Source organism: Bos grunniens, chromosome 1 (genome assembly GCF_055505025.1).
Source record: "Bos grunniens cultivar Pamir isolate PY7600 chromosome 1, Bosgru_T2T1.0, whole genome shotgun sequence".
NCBI lineage: Eukaryota > Metazoa > Chordata > Mammalia > Artiodactyla > Bovidae > Bos > Bos grunniens.
The window spans coordinates 111,734,736-111,744,501 of record NC_141165.1 but is presented as its reverse complement, the minus strand read 5'-3'; the positions used below and the strand labels follow the sequence as shown (position 1 = coordinate 111,744,501).

The following is a 9,766-nucleotide window of genomic DNA, read 5'->3' as shown; positions in this document are numbered from 1 at the left end:
CAGAAGGAAAAACACCAATACAGTATACTAACGCATATATATGGAATTTAGAAAGATGATAACAATAACCCTGTGTACGAGACAGCAAAAGAGACACTGATGTATGGAACAGTCTTATGGACTCTGTGGGAGAGGGAGAGGGTGGGACGATTTGGGAGAATGGCATTGAAACATGTAAAATATCATGTATGAAATGAGATGCCAGTCCAGGTTCAATGCACGATACTGGATGCTTGGGGCTGGTGCACTGGGATGACCCAGAGGGATGGTATGGGGAGGGAGGAGGGAGGAGGGTTCAGGATGGGGAGCACATGTATACCTGTGATGGATTCATTTTGATATTTGGCAAAACTAATACAATTATGTAAAGTTTAAAAAAAAAAAAAAAAGCAGCAATTCTTCAGTGCTCAGCCTTCTTCATAGTCCAACTCTCACATCCATACATGACCACAGGAAAAACCATAGCCTTGACTAGATGAATCTTTGTTGGCAAAGTAATGTCTCTGCTTTTGAATATGTTATCTAGATTGGTCATAACTTTCCTTCCAAGGAGTAAGCGTCTTTTAATTTCATGGCTGCAGTCACCATCTGCAGTGATTTTGGAGCCCAGAAAGATAAAGTCTGACACTGTTTCCACTGTTTCCTCATCTATTTCCCATGAAGTGATGGGACTGGATGCCATGATCTTAGTTTTCTGAAAGGTGAGCTTTAAGCCAACTTTTTCACTCTCCACTTTCACTTTCAACAAGAGGCTTTTTAGTTGCTCTTCACTTTCTGTCATAAGGGTGGTGTCATCTGCATATCTGAGGTTATTGATATTTCTCCCCGCAATCTTGATTCCAGCTTGTGTTTCTTCCAGTCCAGCGTTTCTTATGATGTACTCTGCATATAAGTTAAATAAGCAGGGTGATAATATACAGCCTTGACGTACTCCTTTTCCTATTTGAAACCAGTCTGTTGTTCCATGTCCAGTTCTAACTGTTGCTTCCTGACCTGCATACAGATTTCTCAAGAGGCAGGTCAGGTGGTCTGGTATGCAAAAGCAGTTCTAAGAAGAAAGTTTATAGCAATATAGGCCTACCACAAGAAACAAGAAAAATCTAAAATAAACAACCTAACTTTCCATCTGACAGATTTAGAAAAGGCCCAAACTTAACAGAACGAGGAAAACAATATAGTCCAGAGCAGAAATCAATAAAATAAAGCTCCAAAAATACACACAATAAAAAAGATCAGTGAAACTAAGAATTGGTTTTATGAAAATATAAACAATATTGATAAGCCTTCAGCCAGACTTACTAAGAAAAAAAGAGAGCCTAAATAAACAAAATTAGAGATGAAAAAGAATGAAGTAAAAGAAAAAGCCACATGCTTCATAAAGTGGCCTATCCACCATGGTATAGTTTAAGACTGTTACCTAATGGAAAAGTTTATGGTCAAAATATTGCCTCAATACTTAAAGTACAACTTGAAGGTCATTACTTTTTTCTCATTAAATCTCTACTTAATGCTCCTGAAAATAAAATATACTACTGAAATACTGTTTGAATATTTCATGGCTCATATAAAGCCATGCAGGCTATGCTTGCATTAACAACATCCTGAGCATCAAAACAAGTAGGAAAACTGACAGTGGCTGGTATTAAGGTGGAGTCATTCCTGTCTTTTCTATGGCTATAGGACATGTGATTGGCAGCTGAAGTAAGCACATTCCAATCACAAGGTAAGCTGTACTGTATTTCATTTAGCAATTGCTAAGAGGCCAAGAAGTAGGAATTCCTCTAGGGCAATCCCTGGAAACAGCTATGGAAGTAAAGGAGTATAGTTATATTTGCCCAGATTTAGTAAAAGAATTTAACAAGTATGACACAGAGAGGCCAAAGTATACTGGAATCAAGCCAATCTCAAAGAAAGAATTTTCCATTGATGTTGGTTATGACAGATTCTTGGAACTTGAAATCTTTTTTTCATCCAAAATTTGCTAATCTGGACTTTACCTACCTAAGAAGTAGTAGATGAGGTAATTCAGCATTATCTTACTGATGTCTGAGTTCTCTCAAGTGAGTAAGAATACTGACCTCACTTAACTGGATGTGCAGAGATTTTGAGTGTCATTTTTATATTTTGAAGGAAAAAATGACCAAGTAAATGATACATTTCAAAAAGGAGCCTCATACACAACAATGTGAATTAATTTAATGCCACTGATTAGAACACTTAAAATGGCTAAAATGTAAATTTCTTGCTATATGTTACCAAAATAAAAAATATATATATATATTTTTTAATTTAGGTGGCCTCATGACACTTGCCATTATTTATTCATGGGACAAGGAATTCCAATAATTAGGAAATGCTACCAACCTCACATAAAGAAAATTGGTTTTTGCTGCAAGTGTTTTTATAGCTGAGAAGCTAGTACAGTTGACACTTGAACAACAAGGGTTTGAACTGTGCAGGTCCACTTATATATGGATTATTTCAACAGTAAATAGTACAGTTCTACACATTCTGTAGTTGATTGAACTTGTAGATATGCAATCACATATATGGAGGAACCACATATACAAAGGAACTATGAAGGGCTCACTATAACTTATGTTTTTGACTGAGTAGAGGGTCCACACCCCTACCCCCACATTGTCCAAGAGCCAACCATGTATTTGACTAAGTCTAATTCCTTGGACTCCTTCTTGCTAAAAAAAAGAAAAAAAAATTAATAAAGATAGCCTGTTGGATTTTTTTTTAAAGCAATGTTCCAACATCAGGTATTACCACACCAGTTTCAGTCTGTTTACTGAAATTTGTTTCTGGTTCATGTCTTCAGCAGATGCCACTGACCCAACCTATGAGAGGCACACAGTGCTTGCTGCAGGTGCAAACAGTTCTCTGCTCAGACAAATTTTCTAACCCCTCTCCTATGGCAGAAATGAAGCAGACAGGCAAAGCCAATTAAATCTCTATTAGCTGATTTGAGGTGATTCTAATGGATTTGTTCCCTCTTTGCTCTTTTTTTTCTTTTCTCTTCCCCTCTTTTCCTTTTTTTGTGTTTGTTTTTTGTTTTCTGTTGGGCTTTGTGTCTGGCTTCAAAGTGTTTTCAAGGTTTTTTCACCTGTAGCATGTATTTGCTAGCAAGGTTATGCTCAAAATCCTTCAAGCCAGGCTTCAGCAATATGTGAACCAAGAACTTCCAGATGTACAAACTGGGTTTAGAAAACTCAGAGGAACCAGAGATCAAATTGCCAACACTGACTGGATCATGCAGTAAGCAAAGGAGTTCCAGAAAAAGGTTCTGCTTCATTTACTATGCTAAATCCTTTGACTGTGTGAATCACAACAAACTGGAAAATTCTTAAAGAGATGGGAATACCAGACAACCTTACTAGTCTCCTGAGAAACTTACATGTGAGCCTAGAATCAACACGTAGAACTGGACATGGGACAACTGACTGGTTAAAAATTGGGAAAGGAGTACAAGGCTGTATTGTCACCCTGGTTATTTAACTTATATTCAGGGTGCATCATGTGAAATGCTGAGCTGAACGGATCACAAGCTGGAATCAAGATTGCCAAGAGAAATATCAATAACCTCACATAAGAAGATGACACCATCCTAATGGCAGAAAGTGAGGAGGAACTAAAGAGCCTCTTGATTAGGGTGAAAGAGGAGAGTGAAAAGGCTGGCTTGAAATTCAGCATTCAAAAAACTAAGGTCATGGCATCCTGTCCCATGATTTCATGGCAAATAGATGGGAAAAAATGGAAGCCGTGACAGACTTTATTTTCTTAGACTCCAAAATCGCTGCACATGGTACCTGCAGCCATGAAATTAAGACACTTGGGTTTCCCTGATGGCTCAGACAGTAAAGAGTCTGCCTGCCATGCAGGAAACACAGGTTCTATACCTGGGTCAGGAAGATCCTCTGGAGAAGGGAACAGCAAGCACTCCAGTGTTCTTGCCTGGAGAATTCCAGGGACAGAGAAGCCTGACAGGCTATATTCCATAGGGTCGCAAAGAGTCAGACACAACTGAGCAACTAACACTTCTCCGTGGAAGGATAGCTATGACAGTCCTAGACAGCATATTAAAAAGCAGAGACATCACTTTGCGACAAAGGTCCATATAGTCAAAGCTATCATTTTTTCAGTAGTCATGTACAGATTATGAGTTAGACCATAAAGAAGGCTGAGTGCAAAGAACTGATGCTTTCAAGTTGTGGTGCTAGAGAAGACTTGAGAGTCAATTGGACAGCAAGAAGCTCAAACCAGTCAATTATAAAGGAAATCAACCCTAAATATTCATTGGAAGGACTGATGCTGAAGCTGAAGTTCCAATACTTTGCTCACCTGATGAGAAGAGCCACCTCATTGGAAAAGACTCTGATGTTGGGAAAGATTGAAGGCAAAAGGAGAAGGGCACGTCGGAGGATGAGATGGTTAGATAGTATCACCAACTTAATGGACATGAATTTGAGCAAACTCCAGGAGAGAAAGGAGAACAGAGGAGGCTGGCATGCTGCAGTCCATGGGGACTCAAAGAATTGGACACAACTTAACAACTGAACAACAACAGTGTATATCAGCACTTCATCCCTTTTCTTGACCTTAGTTGTTTCACGTAGCTATAACAAAATATCATAGACAAGGTGACTTAGACAGCATTTATTTCTCATACCTATGAAGCCTGTGAAGTCCAAGAATAGGGTGTTGGCAGATTTGAAGATTTGGTCTTTAGTGAGGGCCCTCTCTCTGTCTTGCAGAATTTTCACTGGATCCTCACAATGCAGAGAGAAGACAGTCTAGTGTCTTTTCCTGTTCTTATAAGGATACCAATCCTATTATGGGGGCTCTACTCTCATGAGTTCATCTAAACCTAATTACCTCTCAAATTCTCCACCTCTTCATATTATCACATTGGGAGTAATGGCTTCAATGGTGGATCAGGGGAGATAGAAATATTCATTCCATAGCATGACCCAATAATGTTCCATTGTATACATAATACTACATTTCTTCAATCCACTCATTAGTTGATAGACATTTGGGTTATTTCCACTTTTTGACTACTATGAATAATGCTATTATGAACTTTTGTATACAAGTTTTATGTGGCCACATTTTTCAATTCTCTTGGGTATATACCCAGGAGAGGAATTGCTAGTTCATATAGAGACTCCATGTTAAACCACTCAAGGAACTGCCAGTCTGATTTCCCAATGGCTGCACCATTTTACAATTTCATAAGCACCAACACTATTGTCTGTCTTTTTTTTATTACAACCATCCATCCTAGTGGTACACACTAGTGATCAGTCGTGTCTGACTCTTTATGACCCCATGGACTATAGCCCACCAGGCTCCTCTGTCCATGGAATTTCCCAGGCAAGAACACTGAAGTAGGAAGCCATTTCCTCCTACAGGGGATCTTCCCGACCCAGGGATCAAACCTGAGTCTCCTATGTCTCCTGCATTGCAGGTGGATTCTTTACTTGCTGAGCCACTGGGGAAACCCTCCATCCTAGTGGTATCTTGTGATTTTTGATTTGCAATTCCCTAGTGTCTAATGATGTTGAGCACCTTTCCTTCTGCTTATATCTTCTTTGGGCAAATGTCTATTGAACTCTGCCCATTTTTAATTGGATTCTTTGCCTCTTTTTATTGAGTATAAGAGCTCTTTATATTTTAGATATAAGACCCTTATCAGATATAAGATTTGCAAATTTTTTTTTCCTTTTTGGGCTTCCCTGGTGGCTCAGAGGTTAAAGTGTCTGCCTGGAATGTGGGAGACCGGGAGTTTGATCCCTGGGTTGGGAAGATCCCCTGGAGAAGGAAATGGCAACCCACTCTAGTACTCTTGCCTGGAGAATCCCATGGAGGGAGGAGCCTGGTTGGCTACAGTCCATGGGGTCGCAAAGAGTTGGACACGACTGAGGATTATCTTCTTGGTAGTATCCTTTGAAGCACAATTTTTTTTTTTAATTTTGACAATAAATTGCTTTTTAAAAAAGCTTTTGGATGTCTGGATCCAGAGTAATATTTTCTTAACACATTATGAAAACTTTCATAGAGTTTTATAGCAGGTAGGAAGGTAATTTAGGAGTACAGTACAAGAAGAACAAGAGAGGTTAACTGATAATTAAAAGGGAAAATATTTTGATGAGTAGAAAATTGAATTTCCACATAGTTAATATATAAGATTAGAGCCTCTGTAATACATTTTTACTTCTTTTCATATGTGTAAATGCACATAAAGCAGATTGAAAGGAGTTATTGTATAAACACAAGTCAGAGAGGAAAAAAATCCATGCTTGCCTCTAACTCTGACTATGTGGAACTAAGGGAAAAACAGAGTTGATTACTCAGGTTAAAAGCTGGGGATCTATAAATGACAAATAGCTATATTAAAGAAATTATTAACTTTATATACTGAACCACTGCTAATGACATTTTAATTAATAAAAGTTGCTTTTGAAATAAAACTTTCTGGTTAATTTCTCCACTCCCTTTGGACTCTTCGGTAGTGAAAAAAAAATTAAATTCAAAACACATATGAAACTTTTATAACAGTTTATGCAGAGCATACAAAGTTCACAGTTTATAAATTCTCCTTACCTCAAGAAAGGAAATGGGCAGAAACAGCCATGAACCACTCTTGTAGTCATTTCTGCTAAAATACTTCCCCAGTGTACTTTTAGCTATTCATTTCCTTCTTCTTTGTTGTAACAGACATAGAACATTATGTTAGTTTCAGGTATACAATGTAATGATTCAATATTTGTATATATTTCTAAATGATCATCACAATATCTAATTAATGTCTATTACCACACACAATTACAAAAAATTTTTTTCTTGTGATGAGAACTTAAGATCTACCCTTGTAGCAATGTTCAAATATACAATATAGTATTATTAACTATAGTCACCATGCTGGACAGTACTTTGATGGGACTTCTGGAAGTCTGTACCTTTTGACCACCTTCATTCATTTTGCACACCTTCTGCCTCCTGCTTCTGCCACCTACCAGTAAGTTCTCTGTATCTATGAGTTCAGTTTTGAATTATTTTTTAGATTCCACATATAAGTGAAATTATATGCTGTTTTTCTCTGTCTGACTTATTTCACTTAGCATAATGCCCTCAAGTTCCATTTGTTATCACAAATGGCAATATTTCATTCATATTTATGGCTGAAAGTGAAAAAGTGAAAGTCGCTCAGTGGTGTCCGACTCTTTGTGACCCCATTAACTATACATATATTATTCTGTCCATGGAATTCTCCAGGTAAGAATACTGGAGTGGGTAGCCTTTCCCGTCTCCAGGGGATCTTCCCAAACCAGGGATCAAACCCAGATCTCCCACATTGCAGGCAGATTCTTTACCAGCTGAGCTACAAGGGAAGCCCAAGAATACTGGAGTAGATAGCCTATCCCTTCTCCAGCAGATCTTCCCAACCCAGGAATCGAACCTGGGTCTCCTGCATTGCAGGCAGATTTATGGCTGAACAATATATAAATCACATTTTCTTTATCCATTCATCCATTGATGGATACAAGTTGTTTCCATATCTTGGCTATTATAAATAATGCTACAATGAACATGAGGGTACACCTCTATCTTTTCAAGTTAGTGTTTTCATTTCCTTCAGATAAATACTAGAAGTGGAATTCTTGGATCATATTGTGGTTCCATGTTTTAATTTTTGAGCAATCTCCATATCATTTTCCATATTGGCTGTACCAATTTGCATTCCTGCCAACAGTGCATAAGGATTCCCTTTTATTCACATTCTCATCAATACTTGTTATTTGTTGTCTTCTTACTAATAGCCATTCTGAGTGGATGGAGTAATGACCTCTCCAGTTTTCAGAACATCCAATAGTGGAGTATGGTGCTTTGGAAGCAAAAAGGACAAAAGATTTCTCATCAGTTAGCTGAGATAAAGGATCATGGAGGACCTGCAGTCAACAGTCAGGGGTGGAGAAGGTTGGCCAAGATCCAGGCAAACAGCTATGCAATATGCTGAGCCAGGAGATACCATTCCATGCCCCACCTGATGCCTGCTACTTCAAGTTCTTGTGTGTATATCTTAAATCCCCAACTATGTTGTGATCTCCTTGAAGACCTTATCATATGTGAGGTTTCTTTCCTTTTAGTACAGTGTTGGACACCAAGTACACACTTAGTAACTGAGAAACAGATTACCAATTTGCCATGTCATTTACCAGCCCCCTCATTCTTTTCAGAACTGTAAACAACACAAATACATCTCAATTGTGCACACCAATGATGATGATGGAGTTTTTGTTCTAAAGTGGAAGAGTGACATGCCACCGTACGGATTTTTTATTGCTCAGATGGTAAAGAATCTGCCTGCAGTGCAGAAGACCCAGGTTCGATCCCTGGATCGGGAAGATCCCCTGGAGAAGGAAATGGCAACCCACTCCAGTATTCTTGCCTGAAGAATTCCATGAACATAGGAATCTGGCAGGCTACAGTCCATGGGGTCACAAAGAGTCACACAAGACTGAGTGACTTTGACACACAGACTACTGACCACATAAAGTATGGCTGATCTAATGGAGTCGGAGATAGGATATGATGGTGAGACCCAATGAGAATATCAAAACTCACTCACTAAAGGGTCCTCATTCTTTTCAGAAGCAGCTAGAGGATGTGTGAGATGTGACTTTAAGTTCACTAGAGCTGAGGCTTAGCGTAAGGCTTCACAGGGACCCTTTAATGTTTAGATCCACTTAATGTTACAGCCTTTTTCTTGGGAAAAAATAAAAATAAAAATTTTTTAAGAATTAATGTTTTCATGCAAGTACCACCAAAACCTACATACAACTTTCTCAAAATTAAATTTTATATTATTGTAACATTGGAGCAATAAAAAGGATACTTTCAGAATTATCATGAAAAAGATTTGGCCATAAACTGTGACATCTTGGTGTTTAATACTATCATTAAAGAGCAGAGAGGTTTTGCACAACAAAGGAAATCATCAACAAAATGAAAAGGCAACTTACCAAATGAGAGAAAATATTTCAAAATCAAATTGATAAGGGAATACTATCCAAAATATATGAATAACTCTTACAACTCAAAAGCAAAAAAGTCAATCTGACTAAAAAATAGACTGAGGCTATGAATGGACATTTTTCCTAAGAAGACATACAGATAAACAACAGATACATGAAAAGGTGTTCGGCATCACTCATCATCAGGGAAATGAAAATCAGACCCACAGTGAGATGCCACCTCACACCTGTTAGGTTAGACCCTGGTAGGTGTCCAAAAAGGTTACGCTAAAGGCCCATCTGAGAAAATCACTCCATGATGTATTCAAATCATGCTTCACCATGTAGTGACCTAAGTCCTTAGACCAGGCTTATGCACTGCAGTAGTCAAGGTTCTCCAGAGAGAAACAGAACCAACAGGAGAGTCATTATGAGGAATTAGCTCACATGATTACAGAGGCTGAAAAGTCCATAGCCGGCTACCTGCAACCTAAAGACCCAAGAAAGTCAGTGGTATAAATTCCAGTCTAAGAGCAGAAGAAGATCAATGTCCCAGCTCAAGCAAGCAGGCAGAAAAAAAAAAAAAAAAAGAAGAAGAGGTGAATTCCTATTTCTTCTACCTTTTGTTATATTCAGATCCTCAGTGGATTGAATGATGACATCTACCCTCACTGGGAAGGGCAAACTGCTTTAATGAGTTGCCAATTTAAATGCTAATCTCATCCAGAAACACCCACAAAGAC

The 9,766-nt window shown here is 38.3% G+C and overlaps 1 pseudogene; it reads left to right on the top strand.

Moving 5' to 3' along the window:
* The first annotated feature begins 1,336 nt into the window (after positions 1–1,336).
* Positions 1,337–2,050, top strand: LOC147380084 (actin-related protein 3 pseudogene; annotated as a pseudogene).
* The last annotated feature ends 7,716 nt before the right edge of the window (positions 2,051–9,766 follow it).